We start from the raw sequence: 17904 nt of genomic DNA, 5'->3' as shown, positions 1-17904 counted from the left end.
TAGTGAATAGTAAGAATGTTGATCTATGAATAGAATAATGTAGGTTTTCTCCTCTGAAAGGCCTGTCTCATTTCTTTAAGTATAGATATTTGTAGAAATAGAATATTACGTGATAATCAAGGAGTATCTATAGTAACATTGACTTCTCTAACTTCAAGTAGCCCTTGCTTTCCCTCTCTCTCCATCACCTCCCTCTTCCCAGTTCTCCTACCAGTCTTACTCTCTCTGACTACATTTTATCTCTGTACTGCCCACTTCCCTGACATCAGTCTGAAGAAGAGTCCCAACCAGAAAAGTCACCCATTCCTTCTCTCCAGAGATGCTGTCTGTTCCGCTGAGTTACTCCAACAGTTTGTGTTTGCCTTCGATTTAAACCACCATCTGCAGTTCTTTCCTACACATATCTACATTACAGACATATTGGTAATATTTACCATAGAATTCCTGCAGAAAAAAATCCTATTGACATATTTCACAAGAGCAATATATCGGAAATATTAGATTTTAATATATTTCTGTTTCAATTGTCTGTGCGGAGATTACATGTTTTAGCCGTGACCGCGTGGGTTTCCTCCGGGTGCTCCGGTTTCCTTGCACGTCCAAAAGACATAAAGGTTTGTAGTTCAATTGGTCCCTGCACATTGCCTCTAGTGTGTAGAGAGAGTAAACGGATGATCGATAGTCAACGTGGACTCTGCGGGTCGAAGCACCAGGTTCTATTCTGTGTCTCTAAACAAAATTAAACTAAACGACATACATGATTAATGTTTCATGTAACAATGCATTTAATTTATTTAATGTAATGTAACATGCAATAGTCATGATTATATTTGCTATTCATTGTAGCATTATCTTGATTCACATTTCAATTATGGTTTTCAAGGATCCTCCAAGTATCATTTCATTCGACTGAGTCTGATCCTAATAGTACCAATATGGGTCTGGATTGTGTATAATTATCACAGTAAATTGAAGAAAGGAAAAGGTAATGTATACATTGTACATTTTATTTTGTAATTTAACTAAAAACTGAGTATATAAAAGTGAATATTGTCTTTAGTTCCCAGAGAGATTAAAATCATTTAAACAAAATTAGGGTGACAGCTTGTAGAGCTGCTGCCTCACAGCGCTAGAGCTCCGGGTTAGAAACATAGAAACATAGACAATAGGTGCAGGAGAAGGCCATTCAGCCCTTCGAGCCAGCACCGCCATTCAATGTGATCATGCCTGATCATCTAAAATCAGTACCCCGTTCTTGCTTTTTCACCATATCCCTTGATTCCTTTAGCCCTAAGAAACAAATCTAACTCTCTCTTGAATCCTGACTACGGGTGCTGACTTTGTGTAGAGTTTGCATGTTCTCCCTGTGACCACTTGGATTTCCTCAGAGTGCTTTGTTTTTCTCCCACATCCCAAAGATGTGTGGGTTTGTAGGTTAATTGACCCTCTGTAAATTGCCCCTAGTGTGCAGGGAGTGGATGTGAAAATGGGATAATGTAGAACTAGTCCGAACAGGTGATCGAGGTCGGCGTAGACTCGGTGGGCTGAATGGCCTGTTTCTGTCCTGTATCTCTGAAATACACTAAATATTCATGATATTTTTATAGAATCATCTGTCCATGACACAACTGTTGATATTCAAAGCATGAGAAACCGAAATAACTCAGTAAATGAGGTGAGTAATTTAGTTTGATATTTACCCTTATGTTGCGTACACGATGTTCTAATGTACACTGCGGTATTGTCCGCTTATATGAACAAATTCATCAGCACTATTGGATGTAATGGACTTTGTGGTTTTGCAGATAGTGAAGATGATTGTGAAGGATTGTAGCAGGATTGGCCAGGTGGACACAAAGTGCTGGAGGAACTCGGCGGGTCCGGCAGCATCTGTGGAGGGGATGGACAGGCGGCGATTCAGACCGAAGAAAGGTCCCGACCCGAAACGCCGCCTGTCCATTCCCCCCGCAGATGTACCTGGCTCGCTGAGTTCCTCCAGCACTTTGTGTTGGACAATAGACAAGGAGTAGGCCATTCGGCCCTTCGAACCAGCACCGCCATTCACTGTGATCATGGCTGATCATCCACAATCAGTATCCCGTTCCTGCCTTAACCCATATCCATGGACTCCGCTATTTTTAAGAGCTCTATAACTCTCTCTTGAAAGCATCCAGAGAATTGGCCTCCACTGCCTTCTGAGGCAGAGAATTCCACAGATTCACAACTCTCTGGGAGAAATGTTCTTCCTCATCTCCATTCTAAATGGTTACTCCTTATTCTTAAAAATTCCAGCATCTCCAATTCCTTGTGTCTCCAATTTCATTTCCTTCGCTTGCTGTACTTTTCTCTCTTATTGTGCATTTTGAGACACAGACTGAAGAGATGTAGTCTGTAGAAGTAACCCGACCCGAAACATCACATATCATCCATGAAGAGTTACTCCAGCACTTTGTGTCTCGTCAGCTATCCATGTTCTCCAGAGATGCCGCCTGACCCTCTGAGTTACTCCAGTACTTGTGCCCTTCTTTGGTATAAACCAGCGTTTGCAGCTCCTCTTTATTCCGCTAATAATCCATTGAATGACTTGGTTGCTCCTTAAGCAGGTGCACGACGTGCCGTGTTATCATAGTTGCTCCATGCATAACTGAGAGCGACAGGAAGATTCACAGCGTGTTATTTTCCTACTTTACGCAGCGAAGCCTGACATCTCCCTGACCCTGGATCCCGGGGTAGAAGGCGCAGAGACGCGGAGCCTGACTTGTGTGGCCGCCGGATTCTTCCCGAGGGAGGTGAACATGTCCTGGGCTGTCGTGGGCCAGTTGTCATATGAAACAGAAGCGGGGCCAATGAGGGAGAACGGGGATGGAAGCTTCAACGTGAGCTCCCGGCTGCGGCTCACCGACCCTCGGCTAGAGGCGGGCACGGTCGCCACCTGCCTGGTTCAGCACCTCACGGGGACGGGCTCGGTGAGCGAACGTTTCCCTCCCATCCCAAGTAAGTGGCTTGAATGAACGTGGCAGCCAGCGTCCTCCAATTACTGAAGATACACAGAGTGCTGGAGTAACTCAGCGGCTCAGTTACTGCCGAATTACTCCAACATGTTGTGTCTATCTGCGGTGCCATCTGCAGTTCCTTCCTACACATGTCGAAGGTTGCAAGGTTTAATAGTACATTTGTACAAATTTGTTAAACGTAGCCACAATGAACTGCAGATTCTAGATTCCAAAAAAGACATAAAGTGCTGAAGTAACTCAGTAGCATCTCTGGAGAACGTTGAACGCAATTCATAAACCTGATCAAAAGTGTATAAGCTCACTCAATGTGTACAATATCAACTGCAAATATGCTTTTAGACTTTTAGACTTTAGAGATACGCTGAAAAAGTATTTACAATTTGCAATTTTACCGAAGCCAATTAACCTACAAACCTGCACGTCTTTGGAGTGTGGGCGGAAACCAGAGCACCCGGAAAAAAACCCACGCAGGTCACGGGGAGAACGTACAAACTCCGCACATCCAACACCCGTAGTCAGGATTAAACCCACATTTACGGCGCTGTAAGGCAGCAACTCAAGTACAGTTCATCTGTGCATCGATATATCTATATATTACTAAAACTCTGTTCTTGACCGGTTTTGGCTTTCTGTGCTGCGGTTTCCGAGAGTATGCCGCCACCTACGGCCGTCATTTTTGGCCACCACGCTCAGAGCCCCCCCACCGCCGCATGTGTGCCGAGGATTTTTCCCGTCGATGAAAATTGACAGAGATATTAATGTTTTTACACCATTCCCCATTCTCTCTGCTGCCCCTGCTGGAGGGAGGGGGAGGGACTATAAAACCAGGGTACACAAAATTGCTGGAGGAACTCAGCGGGTGCAGCAGCATCTATGGAGCGAAGGAAATAGGCGACGTTTCGGGCCGAAACCCTTCTTCAGACTGATAGGGGGTGGGGAAAGAAAGAAGGACAAAGGGAGGAGGAGGAGGAGCCCGAGGGCGGGCGGATGGGAGGAGACAGCTAGAGGGTGAAGGAAGGGGAGGGGGGGAGGGGACAGCACGGGCTAGCCAAATTGGGAGAATTCAATGTTGATGCCAAGGGGACGCAAGGACCCCAGACGGAATATGAGGTGCTGTTCCTCCAATTTCCGCTGTTGCTCACTCTGGCAATGGAGGAGACCCAGGACAGAGAGGTCGGATTGGGAATGGGAGGGGGAGTTGAAGTGCTGAGCCACCGGGAGGTCAGGTAGGTTATTGCGGACTGAGCGGAGGTGTTCGGCGAAACGGTCGCCCAACCTACGCTTGGTCTCACCGATGTAAATCAGCTGACATCTAGAGCAGCGGATGCAGTAGATGAGGTTGGAGGAGATACAGGTGAACCTTTGTCGCACCTGGAACGACTGCTTGGGACCTTGAATGGAGTCGAGGGGGGAGGTGAAGGGACAGGTGTTGCATTTCTTGCGGTTGCAACGGAAAGTGCCCGGGGAGGGGGTGGTGCGGGAGGGAAGTGAAGAATTGACGAGGGAGTTGCGGAGGGAGCGGTCTTTGCGGAAGGCAGACATGGGGGGAGATGGGAAGATGTGGCGAGTGGTGGGGTCACGTTGGAGGTGGCGGAAATGGCGGAGGATTATGTGTTGTATTTGCCGGCTGGTGGGGTGAAAGGTGAGGACCAGAGGGACTCTGCCCTTGTTGCGTGTGCGGGGATGGGGAGAGAGAGCAGTGTTACGGGGTATGGATGAGACCCTGGTGTCTCTCTGTCCTGGGTCTCCTCCATTGCCAGAGTGAGCAACAGCGGAAATTGGAGGAACAGCACCTCATATTCCGTCTGGGGTCCTTGCGTCCCCTTGGCATCAACATTGAATTCTCCCAATTTGGCTAGCCCGTGCTGTCCCCCGCCCCCCCCCCCCTTCCTTCACCCTCTAGCTGTCTCCTCCCATCCGCCCGCCCTCGGGCTCCTCCTCCTCCTCCCTTTGTCCTTCTTTCTTTCCCCACCCCCTATCAGTCTGAAGAAGGGTTTCGGCCCGAAACGTCGCCTATTTCCTTCGCTCCATAGATGCTGCTGCACCCGCTGAGTTCCTCCAGCAATTTTGTGTACCTTCGATATTCCAGCATCTGCAGTTCCCTTTTGAACACTATAAAACCAGGAATTGGTGTGCCTCAATCAGTCTCTGCAAGTCGTGTGCCTCAATCAGTCACTGCAAGTGGTGTGCCTCAATCAGAGCTTTGAATGACACTGACAAATGTCTACAGCACTGTGAGTACCCTTAATTTGGTTTGAAAATGAAAATATGGTTAGAGGTAAAAAAGCACTGCCTGCAAATGGTTGTTTGGGTTTGGGTTGAAGTAAAAAGGCTCTCTCTCTCTCTCCCCCCCCCCCCCCCTCCCTCTCCTCTCCCCCCTCCCTCTCCTCTCCCCCCTCCTCCATTTCCTCTCCCCCCCCTCCCTCTCCTCTCCCTCTCCTCTCCCCCCTCGCCCCCTCCTCTCTCCCCACTCTCCTCTCCCCCCTCTGATCTGCCCCACTCATCTCCCCCCCTCCCCCCCCTCCTCTCCCCCCCTCCTCTCCCCTCGCCTCCTCCCCCCCCCCCCCCCCTCTCCTCCCCCCCTCCTCTCCCCTCTCCTCTCCCCTCCTCCCTCCCCTCTCCTCTCCCCCCCCTCTCCTCCCCCCCCTCTCCTCGTCCCCCCTCTCCTCTCCCCCCCCTCCCTCTCCTCTCCCCCCCTCCCTCCCTCTCCCCCCTCCCTCCCCTCTCCCCCTTCTCCGCCCCCCCTCCCTCTCCTCTCCCCCCCTCCCTCTCCTCTCGCCCCTCCCTCTCCTCTCCTCCTCTCCTCTCCCCCTCTGCTCCCCCCTCTCCTCTCCCCCCCTCTCCTCTCCTCTCCTCCCCTCCTCTCCTCCCCTCCTCTCCTCTCCTCCTCTCCTCCCCTCCTCTCCTCCCCCTCCATCACCTCCCACCCCTACCCCCTCCCTGCTCCCCCCTCTCCCCCCGCCCTCATCTCACCCCCCTCTCAGCACTCCCTCTCTCCCCCCCTCTCTCCCCCCCCCCCCCTCCCCCCTCTCACTCCCCCCCTCTCTTCCCCCCTCTCTCCCCCCCCTCTCTGTACTATGTTCTATGCTCTATGAGGTTGGCAGATTCCGTACACAACACATTCCAAGACAGCCCATTACATTAAGGATTCACTGTTGATTTTGCATAATGATTTCTCCTTGTTCTTTGGTTTATAAGGGGCAAAGTTTAACGAAGATGTGCAGGGTGAGTTTTTGTACACAAAGGATGGCGGGTGCCTGGAATGCACTGCCACTGGTGGAGGCAGATATGAAAGTGGTGTTTAAGAGGCTTTTAGGAAGCAGTTATGCAGCTGATTTTGCAATGAACCCAAGCGGTTTGTGAAATGTTTCACTTCTCATAAATAGATCGGTAATTTACAACACTTATTGAGTCCACACCCAAGATTAGAAGTTGTTCAGCTAGAGCCATACAATGATGTCTGTCTTGTGCTTGTTGTGCTTCTTGTGCGTGATGGTGGAAAGATTGGTGCAAACAGGGCTGCAACGTGAATGCTCTTTCCTTGACCCCATTTACAAAACCTTATCTTGCGGTCATTTACAACACAAGGAACCAAACTTTACCCCAGTAACAGTAAACTTAGTGAATAATAAGAATGTTAGTCAATGATAGAATATTGTAGGTTTTCTCCTCTGAAAGGCCTGTCTTATTTCTTTAAGTATAGATATTTGTAGAAATAGAATATTAAGTGATAATTAAGGAGTATCTATAGTAACATTGACTTCTCTAACTTCAAGCAGTCCTTGCTTTCCCTCTCTCTCCATCCCCTCCCTCTTCCCAGTTCTCCTACCAGTCTTACTGTCTTGACTACATTTTATCTCGGTACTGCCTACTTCCCTGACATCAGTCTGAAGAGTCCCAACCAGAAAAGTCACCCATTCCTTCTCTCAGAGATGCTGTCTGTTCCGCTGAGTTACTCCAGCAGTTTGTGTTTGCCTTCGATTTAAACCAACATCTGCAGTTCTTTCCTACACATATCTACATTACAGACATATTGGTAATATTTACCATGGAATTCCTGCAGAATAAAATCCTATTGACATATTTCACAAGAGCAATATATCGGAAATATTAGATTTTAATATATTTCTGTTTCAATTATCTGTGCGGAGATTGCATGTTTTAGCCGTGACCGCGTGGGTTTCCTCCGGGTGCTCCGGTTTCCTTGCACGTCCAAAAGACATAAAGGTTTGTAGTTCAATTGGTCCCTGCACATTGCGTCTAGTGTGTAGAGAGTGGATGTGAAAGGGTGATAACATAGAACTGGAGTAAACGGATGATCGATAGTCAACGTGGACTCTGCGGATCGAAGCACCAGGTTCTATTCTGTGTCTCTAAACAAAATTAAACTAAACGACATACATGATTAATATTTCATGTAACAGTGCATTTAATTTATTTAATGTAATGTAACATGCAATAGTCATGATTATATTTACTATTCATTGTAGCATTATTTTGATTCACATTTCAATTGTGATTTTCAAGGATCCTCCAAGTATCATTTCATTCGACTGAGCCTGATCCTAATAGTACCAATATGGGTCTGGATTGTGTATAATTATCACAGTAAATTGAAGAAAGGAAAAGGTAATGTATACATTGTACATTTTATTTTGTAATTTAACTAAAAACTGAGTATATAAAAGTAAATATTGTCTTTAGTTCCCAGAGAGATTAAAATCATTTAAACAAAATTAGGGTGACAGCTTGTAGACCTGCTGCCTCACAGCGCTAGAGACCCGGGTTAGAAACATAGAAACATAGACAACAGGTGCAGGAGTGGGCCATTCAGCCCTTCGAGCCAGCACCGCCATTCAATGTGATCATGACTGATCATCTAAAATCAGTACCCCGTTCTTGCTTTTTCACCATATCCCTTGATTCCTTTAGCCCTAAGAAATAAATCTAACTCTCTCTTGAATCCTGACTACGGGTGCTGACTTTGTGTAGAGTTTGCATGTTCTCCCTGTGACCACTTGGATTTCCTCAGAGTGCTTTGTTTTTCTCCCACCCCAAAGATGTGCGGGTTTGTAGGTTAATTGACCCTCTGTAAATTGCCCCTAGTGTGCAGGGAGTGAATGTGAAAATGGGATAATGTAGAACTAGTCCGAACAGGTGATCGATGGTCGGCGTAGACTCGGTGGGCTGAATGGCCTGTTTCTGTCCTGTATCTCTGATATACACTAAATATGCATGATATTTTTATAGAATCATCTGTCCATGACACAACTGTTGATATTCAAAGCATGAGAAACCGAAATAACTCAGTAAATGAGGTGAGTAATTTAGTTTGATATTTACCCTTATGTTGTGTACACTATGTTCTAATGTACACTGCGGTATTGTCCGCTTATATGAACAAATTCATCAGCACTATTGGATGTAATGGACTTTGTGGTTTTGCAGATAGTGAAGATGATTGTGAAAGATTGTAGCATGATTGGCCAGGTGGGCAGAGGGATGGTTGATGGAATTTAATACAGAGAAGTGTGAGGTGTTGTATTTTGGGATGTCAAACAAGGGCATTACCTACACAGTAAATGGTAGGCCTCTGGGTAATATTGTAGAGTAGCGGCATCTACCTGGGACTCGACCATGGTTCGTTGAAGGTCAAGTCACAGGTAGATAAGGTGGTCGAAAAGGCTTTTGGCACTTTGGCCTTCATCAGTCAGAGTATTGAGTATAGAAGTTAGGAGGTCATGTTGTATAAGACGTCGGTGAGACGGCGTTTAGAATATTGTGTTCAGTTTTGGGCACTATGTTATAGGAAAGATATTGTCAAGCTTGAAAGGTTTCATAAAATATTTACGAGGATGTTGCCAGGACTAGAGGGTGTGAGCTATAGGTAGAGATTGAGCAGGCTGGGTCTCTATTCCATGGAGCGCAGGAGGATGAGGGGAGATCTTGTAGAGGTATAAATAATCATGAGAGGAATAGATCGGGTAGATGCACAGAGTCTCTTGCCCAAAGTAGGGGAATCGAGGACCAGAGTACATCGAAGGGGAAGGACAAGGTGAAGGAGAAAAGATTTAATAGGAATCCGAGGGGTATCTTGTACACACAAAGGATGGTGGATGTATGGAACAAGCTGCCAGATCAGGTAGTTGATGCTATCCCATCCTTTAAGAAACAGTTAGACAGGTACATGGATAGGGCGGGTTTGGAGGGTTATGGACCAAGCGCAGGCAAGTGGGACTAGTGTAGCTGGGACATTGTTGGCCGGTGTGGGCGAGTTGGGCCAAAGGGCCTGTTTCCACACTGTATCTCTCTCTATGTCTCTATAACACAAGACATTCAGCAGCACGGTGGCGCAGTGGAAGTGTTGCTGCCTCTCATAGCTGAGTCGCACGTTGCGAGTTAACACAAGAGGTACCCCGAGTTAAAACTCGTGGTAATAACGTATGATTAATACGGAACTCGTGGACGCAACTTAGAGACTTGTGGCGCTAACGGCAGGTACTCGAGAAACTTGTCAACTCTTGCAAAAAATCAAACATGTTTAAAATTTTCCACGAGTCAATTTTACTCTTGTGGTTAAGAATTGAAACATTTTAACTGGTTGTAAGAACGTAGTGGCCCGTGCGTTTACCTTAGTGTATCGTGAGTCTACCGTGGGAACTCTTTAACTCAACGGGCAGGCAGCAGCAGATTGTCGCTCCCTTCCGTTTCCCAGCGACAAACACCTGCCATAACGCGAGAGAGATCATGCACTGTTGTAGGTCTCCTTTGCACGTCGGTGTTTCTGTCTTTCTCCACTCATTGTTGGCCCTATCTGTCACCACCCCCACCTACACCCCTCTGCTTCCCGGCCATGTGTGTGACCCCTTCCCTCCCCTCTCCAGCTCCCCGCCCATTGCATCGGCGTGGGGGCTTTGCCCTGTCTTCACGTCGGCGATGCCAGCAGGACAGTGCCAGTCGCCCGGGGCAGTCACTCCCTTCAGTTTCCCAGGGGGTCGGGATGGGACTGGAGTTGGGAGGGAAAGGTGGGCAGGGGGTTGGGGTTAGGTGAGCAGGAGAGTTGGGTTGTTTGCAGTTGCAGAGGGAGGGGGCAAGGGCGGTACAGTTCCCAGTCTCAGCTCCTGCCCATGGGGGTGGCCGGAGACGTCAGGACCAACGGGACACCGACCCCCAGGCCCACCAGGCCCACTGCAAGCACGGAGAACCCAGAGGCCCACAGCCAACAGCAACTCCAGCCCAGTCCCGCTCCAACTCCAGAGGAACCCGCTCCCCGTAGGGTCAGAAGCTGATGGTGTGCAAGGTACGTCTTGTTCTTGGGGTGGCGGATGAGGGGGCGCAGCTCGGGCTATGGGCGAACTGCCACTTGTCGCCGTAGCAGCCCATCGGGAGCGGGTGCATGATCTCTCGCGAGTTATGGCAGCTGTTCCTGACGCTAAAGCCTTGGGATCGTTGCCCTTCGTGTTGGCGTGGAGGGGGAGGGGGGTATTGTGCTGTTTGATCGCCCCCTGCTATCCCAGGGACAGGGAGACACAGCGGCTTTTGAGACTGGTGGGCAATCACGTCCAAAGTGTCTGCCCACACAGTCAGTACACCTCTCCTACACTTGTCTCCCGCACTAAGATCATCCCGCAGAGAATGATCCCAGCCTAACCCAAGAGCCGTGTGACCCCAGACAGATTAATGACCCCCCCCCCCCTCCAAACTCTCTCCACCTCAAACTCACGCCTGGGCACCAAAGCAGCTCAGGAGGCGAACCCTGAGCTCCGTCTCCCAACAATCTGATGCGCACATCCGTCCACATTCAAAGATTTAATCTCCCGTCTCCCCGCAGTGTATAGACATGGCAGTAAATTCAATTGAAACATATCAAACCTGTGTGTTTCAAACAAATTATAAGTATAACTGCTCTGGCACTGGATGGCGCGCATTTCCCCTTTTGTAGGTCACATCAATAGATGCGGCCGCGCTGAATTCTATCTTTAAAACAAAGCCACAGGATGGAGAGGTCTTCTTTATCACTGTTGCTTATTAAAACATAACACTGTTACTTATTAAAACAAACCTTCAATCTGGATTGGCTCAAGAGTTACTCGGGAGACGAACTTGGAACATCGCAGAAATGACAAGTAAACGGCAAACTTGTCATACCCGTGGGAACTCGGTTAAATTCTTGATCATACACTTGCAATCTCGTACACAACCACGAGTCTTTCACTCGGGGTACCTCTTGAGTCAACTCGCAACGTGAGACTCAGATTTCACAGCACCAGAGACCCGGGTTCGATCTTGACTACGGGGACTGTCTGCACGGAGTTTGTACGTTCCCCATGTGAACTCGTGGGTTTTCTCCGGGTGCTCCCGTTTCCTTTCATTCTCCAAATTGGCTTCTGTAAAAACTATCACTAGTGTGTAGGATAGTGCTAGTGCAGGGGTTAATCGCTGTTCAGCACGGACTCGGTGGGCCGAAGGGCCTGTTTCCGCACTGTTTCTCTAAAGTCTAGTGCATCTGCAGTTCCTTGTGTCAGCAAACCCGAATTGTCACTGTCCTTTTTCAATCGAGAGAATTTTTCAATGCATTTAACTTGTTTATTTACTTGTTTGCCGTTTGCTTCCATCAGCTGGAATTATACTGCCAACAAAGTGAGATCCTTATTCCAAAACACACTTCCTCTTCAAGGAGGCCTTGTGATCAACTGCATACCAGTCATTGGACATTGCTCGTGCAATGAGCTTCGTTGTTAATAGCCGGTTGAAGAAGTGATGTTGCTACTAATATGCGTTGGATTCCATTCTCTTCAACTAAATCCACTATGCGTAAAATCACCTCAAGTGCCTGGTTTACTCATTATAGTGAATGCAGGGTCTTTTACCCAGGATAGGGAAATCTGGCTGCGTTATTCAAGCACTTTGGGTTCTTTTCCAAGTCACCATCTGCAGTTCCTTGCGTATTTATTAAAGAAGTTCGGTTCTGTTACTTTTTTGCGTAAGAAAGAACTTCAGAGGCTGGTAAAAAACAAAGGTTTTGATCAGTCTGAAGAAGGATCTCGACCCCAAAACATCTCTCCAGAGATGCTGCCTCACCGGCTGAGTTACTCCTGCATTTTGTGTCTATCTTCTGTTACATTTTTATTCTTCCACTCTGTGAAGACTTTAAGCTTGGAGTATAATTCCAGGGTCTCATTGCCCTCAATGTTATTTCTCACTTCTTCAAGTGTCTTCTTCAAGTGTCTCACTGGCCCAGGGTGTTGCCCCCACTTGCCTCAAGACATCAACCATCAGTGCCCAAACAGTCAGCCACAGGGAGTCTCAACGATTTCCGCCCAGTGGCACTCACCCCAGTCATTGCTAAGTGCTTTGAGCGGCTGATCTTGGCTCACCTCAAAGCCAGCCTCCCCCCCACACTGGACCCCCATCAGTTTGCCTACCAGGCCAACAGGTCTACACAGGACGCCATATCGGCGGCCCTACACTCTGCCCTGACCCACCTGGACAACAACAACTCCTACATCAGGTTGCTGTTCATTGATTTCAGCTCTGCCTTTAACACTGTCATCCCCGCCAGCTTGATCACCAAACTCAGCGGACTTGGCATCTCCACCTCCCTCTGCAACTGGACACTGGATTTCCTCACCAACAGACCACAGTCTGTTAGGGTCAACAACCTCACCTCCTCCACTATAACACTGAACTGTGCTCAGCCCTCTCCTCTACTCCCTCTTCACCTACGACTGCATCCCTAAGTACGGATCCAACGCCATCATTAAGTTTGCTGACGACACCACGGTGGTAGGACTGATCAGTGACAATGATGAGTCAGCCTACAGATAGGAGGTCCAGCACCTGACAACCTGGTGTGCCAACAATAACCTCGTCCTCAACTCCAAGAAGACAAAGGAAATTATTGTCGACTTCAGGAAGGTCAGAGGAGGCAGTCATACCCCCATCCATATAAACGGGACTGAGGTGGAGCTCGTCTCCAGTTACAAATTCCTCGGGGTACACATCTCGGAGGATTTGTCCTGGTCCCTCAACACGTCCAAGCTGATCAAAAAGGCACAGCAGCGCCTTTACTTCCTGAGGAGGTTCAAGAAAGCCCACCTGGCCCCCAGATCCTGACCAACTTCTACCGCTGGTGAGAGCATCCTGACCACCTGCTTCATGGTATGGTACAGCAGCTGCACTGTTGCGGACAGGAAGGCACTACAACGGGTGGTGAAAACCGCTCAGTACATCATCGGTGCCCCGCTCCCTGCCATGGATGCCCTCCACCGAAAACGGTGTCTGAGACGGGCTGGGAAGATGATTAAAGACCCCTCCCACCCCAACCATGGAATAGCCTCCTCCTGCACCTATTTTGAAAAACTTTGTTTTGCATGCTATCCAATCAAATCAGATACTACTATACATAAATACAATTAACCCAAACTCAAGTACAATAGGTGGAGCAAAGTGGAAGATTTTTTTATTTTAATTTTTTTTATTTTATTAGAAGTTAATACAGTACAAAACAATACAGTGGCACCTAATTTTAGGTGCCAACTATGTCATACCGTAATCCATTCTATGTACAACCTCTAGTTTTATGTTATGAGAAGGAAGTAAGCAAGACAAGAAAAAGAAAACAATAGAACGGGGAAAAAGTGGAAAAATAGATGGTAGAGAGTAGAAAAACGTGAAGTGTGTATATAAAAAATAAATAAATAAAAGAAAAAAGAAAAAGTGGAAAGTAGAAATAGAAGAGAAGGCCCCTTAAAAGAGAATTTTTCAAATCTATATTCGGAGATGTAAATCTATCCACGTCATGAACTGAAATCAGCAATCCTTATGGTACCGCTGCATCACATGATTCCAAAAAGTTGATGAAAGGGCTAGTGGAATCAAGGGATATGGGGAGAAGGCAGGTACGGGTTATTGATTGAGGACGATTGAGGACGATCAGCCATGATCACAATAGTTGGCGGTGCTGGCTCGAAGGGCCGAATAGCCTCCTCCTGCACCTATTTTGAAAAACTTTGTTTTGCATGCTATCCAATCAAATCAGATACTACTATACATAAATACAATTAACCCAAACTCAAGTACAATAGGTGGAGCAAAGTGGAAGATACATAGTGCAGAATATAATTCTCAGCACTGTAGCACACCAGTTCCACAGACAAAGTCCAATGTCCGCAATGTGGTAGAGGAGAATCGGTCAGTGATTCGGAAGCCTGATAACAGAGGGGAAGAAGCTGTTCCTGAATCTGTTGGTGCGCACTTTCAAGCTTCTGTATCTTCTGCCTGATGAGAGCAGGGAGAAAAATGAATGATCAGGTTGGGACAAGTCTTTGATTATGTTGGCTGCCAATCCGATGAGCCCCACACCTCTACTTTCAGAAGAAGGGTTCCGACCCAAAACGTCACCTATTTTTTCTCTAGAGATGCTGCCTGACCCGCTGAGTTACTCCAGCACGTTGTCTCTATCTAGAGCTGGGTCACACTGAAGATCATCAGTGCCCTAAAACATGACCCGTCCATGTCCTCCAGAGATGCCACTTGACTCTTCCTCAGTCTGAAGGAGTGTTCTGTCCTGGCAGATGTTTTCAAGAGGGTTAGCTCCAAGGGTTAACGGAATCAAAGGATATTGGTAGAGAGCAGGAACGGGGTACAGATTTTGGACGATCAGCCATGATAATATTGAATGGCGGTGCTGACTCGAAGGACCAAATGACCTATTCCTGCACCTATTTTCCATGTCTCTATGACCTGAAACATTGCCTGTCCTCATATTCCAGAGACGCTGCCTGACTTGCTGAGTTACTCCAAGTTGATTAGTCCGACTGATTTTGTTAAGTCTGAATAAGGGTCTCGTTCCGTTATCTAATCTGAAGAAGGGTCTCGATCTGTACGGTGCCTGTCCAGCTGAGTTCCTCCAGCACATTGTGTTTTGTTCCAGGTTCAATCGTAGAAACATAGAAACATAGAAAATAGGTGCAGGAGTAGGCCATTCGGCCCTTCGAGCCTGCACCGCCATTCAATATGATCATGGCTGATCATCCAACTCAGTATCCTGTACCTGCCTTCTCTCCATACCCCCTGATCCCTTTAGCTACAAGGGCCACATCTAACTCCCTCTTAGATATAGCCAATGGAATGGCCTCAACTACCTTCTGTGGCAGAGAATTCCAGAGATTCACCACTCTTACCACCACAAGGGCCATTATCTTGCAGACCACAGTTGCTTGTGTCATCCAAATTAACATCCATCTTTCTTGTTTTAGTGGAGTTCTCCTGTCAGAGTGGTTGATGCAGGGAATTAGATTGTGGGGATAATTTTCCCTTTTACCTGACACCGGAGAAAACTGGAGCAATAGATCGCGGAATCTAAAACGGCAATACTTTGTTCTGTTTACCTCTGTATCTCTAGTTGGTCACATCTGAGATCAGATCAATTCCAGACCACTGCTTCAAAACATGCACAAGCCATTACAATAAAATACGCAGAAGCAAACATGGTGATAGTTACTCATATTTTGCAATCACCCTCTGCTCCCACCACATCCTGCACCTGAACATCACCACCCAGTTTAGTTTACTTTAGTTTAGTTTATTGTCCCGTGTACCGAGGTACATTTAAAAGCATTTTTTGTTGTGTGCTAACCAGTTAGTGGAATGACAATACATGATTCCAATCAAGCCTCCACAGGGTAAAGGGAATAATGTTTAGTGCAAGATTTGGGTGGCACGGTGGCACAGCTGGAGAGTTGCCGCCGTGCCAGAGACACGGATTTGATCCTGACTACGGGTGCTGTCTGTACGGTGTTTGTGTGTTCTCTGTGTGATGGCATGGGTTTTCTACAGGTGCTCCGTTTCCTCCCACATTCCATAGACGTAGGTTAATTGGCTACTGTAAATTGTCCGTAATGAATTGGATAGAACTCATATAGTCTTGTTGGTCAGTGCAGACTCGGTGGCCAAAGGGCCTGTTTCCACGCTGTATCTCGAAACTAAACTAAACTAAAGTCCAGTAAAGTCTGACGGTGTGCAATGAGGTAGATCAGGACTGCTCCCTAGTTGGTGATAGGATGGTTGAGTTGCCTGATAACAGCTGGGAAGAAAGTATCACTGAATCTGGAGGCTTGCGTGTACAAGCTGCTGTACCTCTTGCCTGACGGAGGAGGGTTGTATCCACTTTAAATGCAATTTTCATGGATCCTTACCCGATGTCAAGCAATCTTGTTGTGTATTTGGAGTATTGTTTTGTTTAAAGAGTAAGTCATAAAATGCTTGAGTAACTCAGCGGGTCAGGAAGCGACTGTAGAAGGAACGGACATGTGATGTTTAGGGTCGGGACCCATCTTCAGACTGATTGTTGTAGGAGTGGGGGAGGAAGCTAGAAAAGAGAGATGGTAATAGGACAAAGTGATAGGTGGATACAGGGGATGGGGGGGTTGATCAGCAGATTGGTTGAATAAAAGACAGATAAAGAATAAAAGGCTGAATGAAAAGGAAACATAAGGAGATAAGAGGAGGAGTGAAATATACAGTCAGAGGGAGTGATGTGGGTGGAAGGAGGCTAGTATGGGGAGGGGGAGATGGGCAGGGATTGGTGAGAAATAAGTGTGTACTTGGGTGGAGAGAACAGGAAAGAGAGAGAGGAGGAAGGTATTAATTGGAGATTCAATTTTCATACATTTCAGTCTGCAGACAGGTCCCGACCCGAAACGTCATCGATCCATGTCCCTCAGAGATGCTGCCTGACCCACTGACTTACTCCAGCACTTTCAATGTTTATCCCGCTAGGTGGTAAGTTACCCAAGCGGAATATGAGGTGCTGTACCTCCAGTTTAGTGTGTTGCTAATTAATGGGCCTCTAACATACACAGACGCTGCGATCCAGTTGGAGGGACTTATGCTATACAGAGCTGATAGAGTAGCTTCGCTAGCTGGTAAGGCAAGAGGAGGGGGACTGGCTGTGTATGTGAACAGATCATGGTGCCGGGATGCTGTGGTGATTTCCACTTACTGCTCACCCCACGTAGAGCTAATGACTGTGAAATGCCGACCCTTCTACTTACCCAGGGAGCTAATGGCAGTCTTCATAACGGCCGTCTATGTACCACCGAGCGCAGACGTGAAGGATGCTATGACAGAGCTCTACAACAACATCAGTGAGCAGCAGAGGGAACATCCAGATGCTTTCTTCATGGCAGCTGGGGATTTCAACCAGGCAAGTCTTACATCTGTTCTGCCTAAATTCTACCAGCATGTGAACATTGCAACCATGGGAAAGAACAAACTAGACCTGGTGTACACCAACATTAAAGATGCATATAAAGCAGCCCCCCTCCCCCATATCGGCAACTCTGACCACCTAGCAGTTATGCTCACACCTGCATACAGACCCAGGGTGAAACAGGACAGGCCAACGGTCAAAGAAGTCAGAACATGGCCACAGGGAGCTACCGTAGCACTACAAGACTGTTTCGAAACCACACAGTGGGCCATTTTCAGAGAGGCAGCAACAGATGACAGTGGCATCAACCTCCAAGAATACACAGAATCCGTCATCGGATACGTCAATAAATGCATTGAGGATGTAACGGTGGTCAAAACCGTCAGGAGGCGTGCCAATCAGAAACCTTGGCTAACTGGGGAAATGTGTTCCCTACTGAGAATCCGGAATGCTGCATTCAAATCTGGGGACAACGCAGCATACAAACTGGCAAGGAGTAACCTATCCCGGGGGATCAGGGAAGCGAAGAGGCTGTATGGACAAAAACTTAATAGCCACTTCGCAAATGACAAAGACACACGTCGCTTGTGGCAGGGATTTCATTCCATCACTGACTACAAATCCCCCCCGCTGCGGATATGCCAAAATGACCCCTCTCTACCAGATGAACTGAAT

The 17904-nt window shown here is 47.4% G+C and overlaps 1 protein-coding gene across 4 annotated transcripts in view; it reads left to right on the top strand.

Moving 5' to 3' along the window:
- Positions 1–17904, top strand: part of vtcn1 (V-set domain containing T cell activation inhibitor 1) — a 390797-nt gene that overhangs the window by 251162 nt on the left and 121731 nt on the right. The window lies entirely within an intron of this gene.

Source organism: Amblyraja radiata, chromosome 14 (genome assembly GCF_010909765.2).
Source record: "Amblyraja radiata isolate CabotCenter1 chromosome 14, sAmbRad1.1.pri, whole genome shotgun sequence".
Classification (NCBI taxonomy): Eukaryota; Metazoa; Chordata; class Chondrichthyes; order Rajiformes; family Rajidae; genus Amblyraja; species Amblyraja radiata.
The sequence above is the reverse complement of the archived record's forward strand: the minus strand, read 5'-3'. Positions and strand labels throughout refer to the sequence as shown.